At 46.2% G+C, this 12449-nt stretch overlaps 1 protein-coding gene across 5 annotated transcripts in view; it reads left to right on the forward strand.

The window, feature by feature from the left end:
• Positions 1-8453: 8453 nt before the first annotated feature.
• The window catches only part of LOC142663754 (uncharacterized), a 28440-nt gene continuing 24444 nt past the window's right edge, over positions 8454-12449 (forward strand). For 4 of the 5 annotated variants that reach the window (XM_075842580.1, XM_075842579.1, XM_075842581.1 and 1 more), the window contains exon 1: positions 8456-8731. The gene's annotated coding sequence lies outside the window, so the exon portion shown is untranslated. Of the gene's footprint in view, positions 8732-12449 lie in introns of all 5 variants that reach the window. The other variant, XM_075842584.1, reaches the window with a different exon arrangement.

Here is a 12449-nt window from a genome sequence, read left to right on the forward strand (position 1 = left end):
GAAAGACACCAGCGACTGCTCCTTTCGTAATAGAATGACCAGGCACATACAAGACACTATAGTCTGCTCCACCTGTATTACAAGAAACCAAGTCCCAGCACATGCAGTACGCTAGAATCTGCTCCACCTGTATTACAATAACCCAGCACAGGAAAGACACCAGCGACTGCTCCTTTCGTAATAGAATGACCAGGCACAGACAAGACACCATAGTCTGCTCCACCTGTATTCAAATTACCCAGCACAGACAAGACACCAGAATGCTCCTATTTTACTACAATGAGCCGGAAAAGACTAGAACTAGAGCAGGGGTGTCAAGCACTCGGCCCGCGGGACACAGAGCCACTAATACAGGCTCTGCTCCGGGACTCTGTGGAATTCCCTGACATCGTTGTCCATATATGGACAGTGTTGTCACGGTCTTCCCTAGAGCGGAGTATCGTGCAGAGCGCTAGAATCGGCTCTGCTCCGGGACTCTGTGGAATTCCGTGACATCGCTGTCCATATATGGACAGAGTCCCGGAGCAGAGCCGATACTAGCGCTCTGCTCGGGACTCTGCTCTGGGGAAGACCGTGACAACACTGTTCATACATGGACAGCGATGTCAGGGATTCTACAGTGTTGTAAGTGTCTTCCCAGAGCGGAGTCCCAGTTAGAGTGCTAGTATAGGCTCTGCGCCAGGACTCTGTGGAATCCCCTGACATCGCTGTCCATATATAGACACGCAATGTCTAGGGTTTCCTAGAGCCGGAGTCCCAGGCAAAGCGCCAGTATAGGCTCTGCTCCGGGATTCTGTGACATCACTATCCATATATGGCACTGTGGCAGCATATACAGAGGGCACTGTGGCAGCAGCTACAGAGGGCACTGTGGCAGTATCTATAGGTGGGTGTGTGGCAGCATCTTTAGAGGGCACTGTGGCAATATCTACAGAGGACACTGTGGCATTATCTATGGGTGGTGTGTGGCAGTATCTACAGAGGACACTGTGGCATTATCTAGGGGTGTGTGGCATTATCTACAGCTGGCACTGTGGCAGAATTTACAGAGGGCACTGTGGCAGCATCTACAGTGTGCACTGAGGCAGCATCTACCGAGGGCACTGTGGCACCATCTACAGAGGGCTCTGTGGCAGCATCTACAGAGGGCTCTGTGGCAGCATCTACAGAGGGCACTGTGGCAGCATCTACAGAGGGCTCTGTGGCAGCATCTACAGAGGGCTCTGTGGCAGCATCTACAGAGGGCTCTGTGGCACTATCTTAAAAGGGGCTGCCCCATCATGGCATTTGTGTGTCTGCCAAACGCTTAGCGACACTTGATTGCTGAAATGCAGCCCGTCAACTTCTATTTATTCATATATGTGGCCCACTTACCCGGCCGAGTTTGAGACCCCTGAACTGGAGGCTGTTCCACTTGTATTACAATTACTAGACGAGACACTAGAGTCTGCTGCTACTCTTCTACAATAAACCAGCACAGATGAGACACCACAGTATGCTAATCATGTGTAACAATAACAAGACATACAAAACACCATAGTCTGCTCCGCCTGTACTACAATAACTTGACAGAGAACACACTGTAGTCTGCTTCACCTGTATTACAATTACACGACATACACTCAATACGCCAGGGCCGCACACTCTACGGCTTCGGAGGTTAATTCCGCTCCTGCTCAGCTCCATCTTACACAACACAAAGGCTCTTCTCAGAGCCGCCACATCCTCTATAGATCAGCTATGATGTCTGCTGATGACCGCTCGTGTATAATCTGAGCAGCGACCTTCTACTTCTATATACACGGGGGTAGGGGCTTCAGTATCACGTCGGTCTTCCAGTGAGGTGCCGGATATGTGGACCGCAGTGTGTTCCCTAATGTAATCCAGGTGAAGAAGACTATGTCGTGTAATTGTAATACAGGTGAAGGAGACTGCAGTGTCTTGTCTGTCAAGTTATTGTAGTACAGGTGGAGCAGACTATGGTGTTTTGTATGTCTTGTTAGGGTATGTTCACACGACCTATTTTCAGACGTAATGGAGTTGTTTTACGCCTCGAATTACGCCTGAAAAGACGGCTCCATTACGTCGGCAAACATCTGCCCGTTGCTTGCAATGGGTTTTACGATGTTCTGTGCAGACGAGCTGTAATTTTACCCGTCGCTGTCAAAAGACGGCATGTAAAAATACGCCCGCGTCAAACAAGTGCAGGACACTTCTTGGGACGTTTTTGGAGTCGTTATTCATTGACTCCAATGAAGAACAGCTCCAATTACATCCGTAAAAGTCGGCGCGAAAAACGTGAGTACTTGCAATTACGTCTGAAATTCAGGAGCTGTTTTCGCCTGAAAACAGCTCCGTAATTTCAGACGTATTTTGCGTTTGCGTGTGAACATATCTTTATTGTTACACATGTTTAGCAGACTGTGGTGTCTCGTCTGTGCTGGTTTGTTGTAGAAGAGTAGCAGCAGACTCATTGGCGTAACTACCGCGGTAGCAGCCGTAGCAGCCGCTACGGGGCCCGTGGCTTGTGGGGGCCAGTGCCGCCAGCTGACACGCTCCCCCCATATGCTCGGTGGCGCCACTAGCAGCCGTTATGGCTAGTACAGCGGTAGTGCTGCTATTATGGGGCGCACGCCTCCGAGTCTCTAAGAAGTATGGGCAGGACGACACAGGCCCTCTCATGCCCGTAGACGTCGCTACCACCGGAGGGGATCCCGGTGCTAGCGACAGTCAAATACATGCATTAGCGCTGAATGGCCGGGCATGTTAGGTGCCTGACCATTCAGTGCCTTACAATGACGCTGATTGGCTAGCGGCGCGATCTCATCCGTGCTTGAAAGGTGCTGATTGACGGGGCAAGTCATTCTGCCCCGCCAATCAGCGTCATTGAACGACGTGTCGTTCAGCTCCTGCAGACCCGCTCAGAAGAGAGCATGTCTGCATTGTCAGCGGACAGGGTGGGAACGGGGTCATGTGAGTATGTAAAGTTTTTTTCTCATAAATCTGTGAGTAGCAGTATCTATAGTGGGGGCTCTATCTACAGGGGGGTCGTCTATATGTGGGCCACTATATACAGGGGGGTTTATTTGTGGGGATGTGGGGCACTATATACAGGGGAGGGTCTATATGTGGGGATGTGGGGCACAATCTACATGGGGGTCTATATGTGGGGAAGTGGGCAACTATATACAGGGGGGTCTATATGTGGGGATGTGGGCCACTATATACAGGGCGGTCTATATTTGGGCCACTGTATACTGGGGTGGTCTATATGAGGGCCACTACATACAGGGGGTCTATATTTGGGCCATTGTCTACAGGGGGGTCTATATGTGGAGATGTGGGTCACTATATACAGGGGGGTCTATATTTGGGCCACTGTCTACAGGGGGGTCTATATGTGGGGATTTGGGGCACTATTTACAGGGGGTCTATATGCGGGGAACTATGTACAGGGGGAGCTATATGTGAGACGATACAGGGCTGGGCTATATGTAGAGCACTATCTATAGAGGAGCTATTTTTTTTAGGGCACTTTCTATAGGGTGGACTATATGTGGGACATATATGGGCTATATGTGGGGCACTATATACAGGGGGTGGGTTATCTGTGGGGCACTAGCTACAGGGTGGCTATATGTAGGGCACTGTCTACAGGGGTGGGCTATATTTGGGACACTATATACAGGGGGAGCTATATGTGAGACTATCTACAGATGTGGGCTATACATTGGGCACTGTCTATAGGGGAAGCTATATGTATGGTGGCTTAGTGGTTACCACTATTGCCTTGCAGCTCTGGAGTCCATATGTGGGCACTATCTACAGAGGGCTGTATGTGGGACACTATCTACAGGGGCTTCTATGTAGGTCACTTTCTACAGAGGCTCTATGGGGGTCACTATTTATAGGGGGCTATGGGGGCACTATCTACAGGGGGCACGGTGTGTGTGTGACAGTGTATGGTACGATTATAATCAGGGACACAGTGTATGGCGTGTGAAGGATGGTTTATTTGCTTATATTCTCTGTATGAAATTACATTGTGAATTATCAAGCAGGAGGCCGAATTACTAAGATATGTAATATGTGAAAGTGATGATAATGTGTAAATGATTTAGTTTCGTGCAGCAGCGTCTTGTCCGGAGTTCCCATCTTGTCTGGAGTTCCCATCTTGTCTGGAGTTCCCATCTTGTCTGGAGTTCCCGTCTTGTCTGGAGTTCCCGTCTTGTCTGGAGTTCCCATCTTGTCTGGAGTTCCCATCTTGTCTGGAGTTCCCATCATGTCTGGAGTTCCCATCTTGGTTTTATTGTAGTGAATAGAAAAGTCATTGTTCCTTTAATACAAGTAATGTTGATTTCGTATGTTTTATCTTTGACCTTGGTTCCCATGCGAAGTTTGTAGAGAATGGACAGGGAGTGAGATGGGAGGATGGCAAGTATGCGTGAGGGAAGGTCTCCCCCATCTCCACGAGAACATTCTGTCCAAAAGAGATAAGGCCACCTGCAAACCTAATGTGTGAAGAATTGTAATGATGTATCTGGGATGTATTTTATTGTATGCTTTTTACTGAATAACAAATATTGTTACATTGTCTCTGATTGGTTAACCTCAAGCCTACACCCCTTCTGAATTTCAGTTTAACAGTTTGAGTCTGGTAATAAATCCTTCAGAGGAGTATTTTTGAGCATATCAGCGTGTCTGTGTGTTTTCTTCTCCTCTCTCGATATATATCGGTGAAATATCCTAATTAGGATACTGACTAATGGAGTCTGGCCTTGAGAGTCTGTTTGGACTTGTCTAAATTTCAGTCTAACATATTTTGAGCCTTCCACGACAGGCGCTATTATAGTTAGAGGTGCAGTGTATGGCGCTTTATTATATTTAGAGGTGTTGAGAATTTTAACTTCGTTTATAGGTGCAGAAATGGTTTAGAAGTGAGAAGCTGAAGATATCTGAGCGGAAAACTGCAGAAATGGGTCATGGCCGGTAGAAATCCATCATAGAGGTCTGGACCGGAGGGAGAAGAAAAGAACTCGAATCTGAGATGTCACCGGTGAGTCACTTAATGTGAATGTTTATTCTACCTCTAATCAGCACTGTAGTCACTGTATGATCTGCAGCGAGATGATGGGTGGTATGATATATTTTGTGTGAAACAGCATCTCCCAGAATGTCCTCAACATTGTTCAGGCCATGCTGGGAGCTGTAGTTTTACACCGTATAAACCTATACGGCAGGGGTTGCACTAAATTGAGCTGTATTTGATCTGGTGTTGTATATATGTACTACTCTTGGTTCTAATGCTGTATGTAAGTACTGAGCTTGGTTCTGGTGCTGTATATACGTATGAGATTTGTTTTGGTGCTGTATATATGTAATGAGTTTTGTTCTGGTGCTGTATATATGTAATGAGTTTGGTTCTGGTGCTGTATATATGTAATGAGTTTTGTTCTGGTGCTGTATATATGTAATGAGTTTGGTTCTGGTGCTGGATGTATTCATGTACTGAGGTTGGTTCTGGTGCTGTATTTATGTACTGAGGTTTGTTCTGGGGATGTATTTATGTACTGAGCTTTGTTCTAGTGCTGTATTTATGTACTGAGCTTGGTTCTAGTGCTGTATTTATGTACTGAGCTTTGTTGTGGTACTGTATTTATGTACTGAGCTTGGTTCTAGTGCTGTATTTATGTGCTGAGCTTGGTTATAGTGCTGTATATATGTACTGAGCTTGGGTGTGGTACTGTATATATGTCAGAGCTTGGTTCTAGTGCTCATTTTATGTACTGAGCTTGGTTCTAGTGCTGTATATATGTACTGAGCTTGGTTGTGGTACTGTATATATGTCAGAGCTTGGTTCTAGTGCTCATTTTATGTACTGAGCTTGGTTCTAGTGCTGTACATATGTACTGAGCTTGGGTGTGGTACTGTATATATGTCAGAGCTTGGTTCTAGTGCTCATTTTATGTACTGAGCTTGGTTCTAGTGCTGTATTTATGTGCTGAGCTTGGTTGTAGTGCTGTATATATGTACTGAGCTTGGGTGTGGTACTGTATATATGTCAGAGCTTGGTTCTATTGCTGTATATATGTACTGAGCTTGGGTGTGGTACTGTATATATGTCAGAGCTTGGTTCTAGTGCTCATTTTATGTACTGAGCTTGGTTCTAGTGCTGTATATATGTACTGAGCTTGGTTGTGGTACTGTATATATGTCAGAGCTTGGTTCTAGTGCTAATTTTATGTACTGAGCTTGGTTCTAGTGCTCATTTTATGTACTGAGCTTGGTTCTAGTGCTGTACATATGTACTGAGCTTGGTTCTGGTGCTGTATATATGTCAGAGCTTTGTTCTAGTGCTCTTTTTATGTACTGAGCTTGGTTCTATTGCTGTATATATGTACTGAGCTTGGTTCTATTGCTGTATATATGTACTGAGCTTGGTTCTGGTGCTGTATATATGTCAGAGCTTTGTTCTAGTGCTCTTTTTATGTACTGAGCTTGGCTCTATTGCTGTATTTATGTACTGAGCTTGGGAGTGGTACTGTATATATGTCAGAGCTTGGTTCTAGTGCTGTATTTATGTACTGAACTTGGTTGTGGTGCTGTATATATGTCAGAGCTTGGTTCTAGTGCTCTTTTTATGTACTGAGCTTTGTTCTAGTGCTGTATATATTAACTGAGCTTGGTTGTGGTACTGTATATATGTACTGAGCTTGGGTGTGGTACTGTATATATGTCAGAGCTTTGTTCTAGTGCTCTTTTTATGTACTGAGCTTGGTTCTATTGCTGTATATATGTACTGAGCTTGGTTCTATTGCTGTATATATGTACTGAGCTTGGGTGTGGTACTGTATATATGTCGGAGCTTGGTTGTGGTACTGTATATATGTCGGAGTTTGGTTCTAGTGCTCTTTTTATGTACTGAGCTTGGTACTGGTGCTGTATATATGTCAGAGCTTGGTTCTAGTGCTGTATATATGTCAGAGCTTGGTTCTGGAGCTGTAATTATATAGGATATATTTATAACAAAATTGCAGGGCAGATGGCATTTTTCTCAATTCATTGTATATTTCATGGGAACCTGTCTGGTAGTTTTAACCCCTTGGACCGTCACCATGCGGTAATACATGATCTGACAGTATTCCCCTGTATGTTTTTTTCAGATGCAGCAAAATCTTTAAAATCCACTTTTAAAACGACGCACACTATATGCAAATTACTCATTAGAGGGTCATGGAGCGGTGCCGATATCCTCACGAGTCACATAGTCCTGCCTCCAAACCCACCTTTCCATGTATGAGTGACATCTCACTGGCTGATACAATTTTCTCGGATGCGCCATTGCCTTGTGGCACTATACACAAGGGGGAGAGATGTGTGGCACTATACACAAAGGGGGGCTGTGTGGCACTATACACAAGGGGGAGCTGTGTGGCACTATACACATAGGGGGTCTGTGTGACACTATACACAAGGGGGAGCTGTGTGGCACTATACACATAGGGGGGCTGTGTGGCACTATACACAAGGGGGAGCTGTGTGGCACTATACACAAGGATGAGCTGTGTGGCACTATACACATGGGGGAACTGTATGGCACTATTTACAAGGGGGAGGGATGTGGCTCTATCTACAGGTGGCTGAGTGTGGCACAATCTACAAGTGTCTGTGTGTGCCACTATCTACTAAGGGGGGGGGGCTGTGCTGTACTTTCTACTAAGTGGGGCTGTGTGGCACTATATACAAGGGAGGGGGCTGTGTGGCACTATATACAGTGGGCACTTTATGGCATTCTACAAGGGAGAGGTGGGGGTGCTATCTACAAATGGGGTGACACTGTCTATAGGAGGGGCTATATAGCACTGTCTACAGGGGGGCTGTATGGCACATTCTACAAGGGGCACTATTTATAAGGGGGGGTCCCGGGCCAAGAGTTTGCTATGGGGCCCAGTCTTTCCTAGTTACGCCCCTGAGCAGACTCTAGTGTCTCGTCTAGTTATATAATGCAATTGGAACAGCCTCAATAGATGATGCGCTGCAGGAAAAAACGTACAATGTATAATGTAGAGCGCCACGGTATGGTCACCGAGGGGAACTGTTTACTTTCATGGATGAAGTAATAGCGCAATTATGTGGTCATCGCTGGTACTACTGACTATATTTTACGACCTTATTACTTATGGAAGGCTGCATTGGCTATACGGCGCAATAGCGCCATCGTGTGGTCAATCCTGGGAAATGCTCACTAAATTCATTGTATTGCAGGCAGCCTTAGTGATACGCTAAGCAGCAGCGCCATCATGTGGTCAATGCTGAGAAATCTCACTAAATTGAATGTAATGCAGGTAGCCTAGTGATACGCTGAGCAGCAGCGCCATCTTGTGATCAATGCTGGGAAATGCTCACTATATTCAATGTAATTCAGGCAGCCTAGTGATACAAGGAGCAGCAGCGCGCCATAGTGTGGTCACCGCAGGGAACTTTTTACTTTCAAATTATTCCGATATGGTATATATTAATCAATAATCTAGCAATACTGCAGGGAATTTATAGACCTAGTTTTATATGATGCAGACAGTACAAAAGATGTGCAATAGCAACAGCGGCCTCGTGTGGTCACTGTGGCAACTGTCTTGGTAGGCCATCTGAGTGCCCGGAAGAAAAATGACTGGAACACACAAACAGGAAGTGACGTTTATGACTTCTGGGTTGAAGCGAGGCAATCATTCAGGTATTTACAGTCAGAATCTTTCCTGTCCGTTTATTACGTGTCAGTGTGTGACGCATGATGCGCGTAGTATAAACATATTCAGCTTCTTTGTATGTGAGATTTTTACTAAAATGCTTATCAGGCGGATGATGAACGCAGTCTGTACTATGGCCACTAGGTGGTGCTATGACATAACATTATTATATTATTACCATTTACATGTTCCAGAATCAAACCTCACACTTTTTGGAGATATAAAACAGAGATTTGATCTTTTTTCAGAGCCCCTGTGACACCCCCCTCTCCTATGTAACCGTGTTAACACCAGTGTAGCCATAAGGGTATGTTCACACAACCTATTTTCAGACGTAATTCAGGCATTTTAGGCTATGTTCACACAGAGTTTTTTGATGCGGAAACCGCGCCAAGAAAACTTGACAAAAACGGCTCGAAAATGCCTCCCATTGATTTCAATGGGAGGAGGAGGCGTCTTTTTCCCGCCAGCGTTAAAACCGCATAGCGGGAAAAAGAAGCGACTTGCCCTATCTTCGGGCGTTTACGCCTCTGACCTCCCATTGACTTCAATGGGAGGCAGAGAAAGCGTATTTCGCTGCGTTTTATGCCTGCGGCACTCAATGGCCGCGGGCGAAAAACGCAGTAAAAATCGGCGTGCAGGGAGAGGAAAAATTGCCTTAAACTTCCAAACGGAATTTTGAGGCAGAAATTCCGCCTGCAAAAAACTCTGTGTGAACCCAGCCTTACGCCTCGATTTATGCCTGAAAAACCGTCTCCATTACGCCTACAAACATCTGCCCGTTGCTTGCAATGGGTTTTACGATGTTCTGTTCAGACAAGGTGTAATTTTACGCGTCACTGTTAAAATACGGCGCGTAAAATGATGGCTCGTCAAAAGAAGTGCAGGACACTTCTTGGGACGTTTTTGGAGCCGTTTTTCATTGACTCTATTGAAAACAGCTCCTGATTTTCAGACGTTTTTTAAGTCACTCGCGATTTTTGCAGCGTTTATCGTTGCGTCTTTTACGGCCGTTTTTTGGAGCCTTTTTCGCTAGAGTCAATGAAAAACGGCTCCAAAAAATTCTCAAGAAGTGACCTGCACTTCTTTTTCGCGGCCGATTTTTTTATTCGTAAAAAAAACGCAGCGAAAAACGCTCTGTCGGAACAGAATGCCGTTTTCCAATTGAAATCAATGTTTCTGCCTTCGATCTTTCGGACGCTTTTCGGCCGTTTACGGATGGAAAAACGGCAGAAAATAGGCCGTATGAACATACCCTAAGGGTATGTTCACACGACAGCGCAAAATGCATCTGAAATTACGGAGCTGTTTTCAATAGAAAACAGCTCCTGAATTTCAGACGTTTTTGCATGCACTCGCGTTTTTCGCGGCCGTAATTGGAGCTGTTCTTCATTGGAGTCAATGAAAACCGGCTCCATAAACGTCCCAAGAAGTGTCCTGCACTTCTTTGACGCGGGCGTAATTTTACGTGCCATCTTTTGACAGTGACGCATAAAATTACACCTCATGGGAACAGAACATCGTAAAACCCATTGCAAGCAACGGGCAGATGTTTGCAGACGTATTGGAGCCGTCTTTTCAGGCGTAATTCGAGGCGTAAAACAACTCCATTACGTCTGAAAATAGGTCGTGTGCACATACCCTTACAGTGACGGTCACAGTGCCCACATGACAGCAACAGTCAAGGGCCCCCATACCAGGGACAACCACCTTTCTGCCAGAACAGTGACAGCCAAAGTGCTCCCATAACATTGACTGTTGCTGTTATGTGGGCACTGTGAGTGTTACTGTTATGGGAGCACTATGGCTGTCACTGTTCTGGGGGAGAGTTGGTTGTCCTTGTTATGGAGGACTTTGAAAGTTACAGTGCCCACATAACAGCAACAGTCAAAGTCCTCCGTAACAGGGACAACCAACTCTCCCCCAGGAAAGTGACAGCCATAGTGCTCCCATAACAGTGACAGTCACAGTGCCCACGTAACAGCAACAGTCAAAGTCCCCCATAACAGTTGATTAACAGCTGATGGCCACTGTTACATTGTTTGAAGTTCCATCTAAGGGTGCGTTCACATATATCAATTGAATCATCATCAGTTTTTTTGTCTCAAGTGATTACAACTGATGCAAAAACCGATTCAAAAATGTATCAGTTGCATCAGACTTTTTCACAATTTTTACTACAAAACCTTCAGTTGTCGTTAGTTGTCATCCGTTTTTAACATCAGTTTTTACCACAATGGTCCACCAAAAAGGTCGTCTAGGGTCTGAAAATGTCACCCCCCCCCCCCCTGTAGATAATGCCACAGTGCCCTCTGTATATAATGCCATAGTACTCCCTGTATATAATGCCACACCCCCTGTAGATAATGCCACAGTGCCCTCTGTGTATAATGCCATAGTACTCCCTGTATATAATGCCACACCCCCTGTAGATAATGCCACAGTGCCCTCTGTATATAATGCCATAGTACTCCCTGGAGATAATGCCACACAGCGCCCACTGTAGATTGTACCACACAGCGCCCCCCTGTAGACAGCGTCACCTCCACTGTTTGTAGCGCTACCCCCTTCTCCTGTAGATAGCGCCACTCAAGCTCCCTCTAGCATACATGGACAGTGGCGTCAGGGGTTACTCCCTAAACGGAATCCCCGGCCACAGCATTACCAATGCTGTGGACGAGGATTGCCTCATTAAGGACCCCCTAACGCCACGGTCCATATATGGACAGTGACGTCAGTGTCTACTCCTTGAGTGGAATCCCCTTGCCGACTCTGGCCAGGGATTCTGCTCCAGGAGGAGATCCCTGACGTCAATGTCCAAATATGGACATTAACCTCAGGGGTTTCCTCTAGGAGCCAAGATCATCGGCAACGGGGATTCCGCCCAATCCGTAGCCACTGACGTCACTGTCCATATATGGACAGTGACGTCGAGGGCTTCCCCGTAGGTAGCGCTGTGGCCAGAGAGTTCTCAGCAAGTGGAGCAGGTCCCTCTGCTTCTCCACTCTGAACTAATTCTGAAGCAGGGAGCTGATGGTTCCCTGCTTCAGAATTGGGTTCAACTCTATCTGCGTCCTTAGGATGCAGATACAGTTGACAGCGGGACATACCCCCGGCCGCCTTTCCGCCAGGTGCTGCTGTAAGGTGGATGTGGCAGCTCCTGGCGTTCATCCGGCCACAGTTAAAATAGATAGGATACGGCGCCGGACATCCTGGGAGCCAGACAAAAAAACGCTGCAGGTAAAGTTTTTGGATCCTGGTTCCTGCACTGGTCTATCACTGTACGGAGCCACAACTGATGTTCCCTGTGCCAGGACAGATCCCATAGAAAGCTATGGGATCCGTTCTAGCATCAGTTTCACTATGGCTGTTCTGCAACACGATGGAGGGAAACTGACAGGAGCAACGGTCATATGTGAACGGCCCCTAATCTGGCATTGATAACAAATATTTGGTGAAAGTTTTTGGTGGATTGTCAGGATTTTCTCGGCACAGCGTCAGTTCTGAGCATGTTGAAGGTATCAGTGTCTGGAGAGGAGCTGGGTCAGGTGAGATGTGGACACTTCAGTTCAGGCATTATAATGACCGACAACATTATAACCTCTGACAAGGACATTACATGACTGGACCATAAAGTTGACTTGTTTACAGAACGTTGAGTTGGCTCCATTTTTGGTCAGAGATCTCCAAGTGTAATACTGGAAG

The sequence above is a fragment of the Rhinoderma darwinii genome, chromosome 11, assembly GCF_050947455.1.
Source record: "Rhinoderma darwinii isolate aRhiDar2 chromosome 11, aRhiDar2.hap1, whole genome shotgun sequence".
Taxonomy (NCBI): domain Eukaryota; kingdom Metazoa; phylum Chordata; class Amphibia; order Anura; family Rhinodermatidae; genus Rhinoderma; species Rhinoderma darwinii.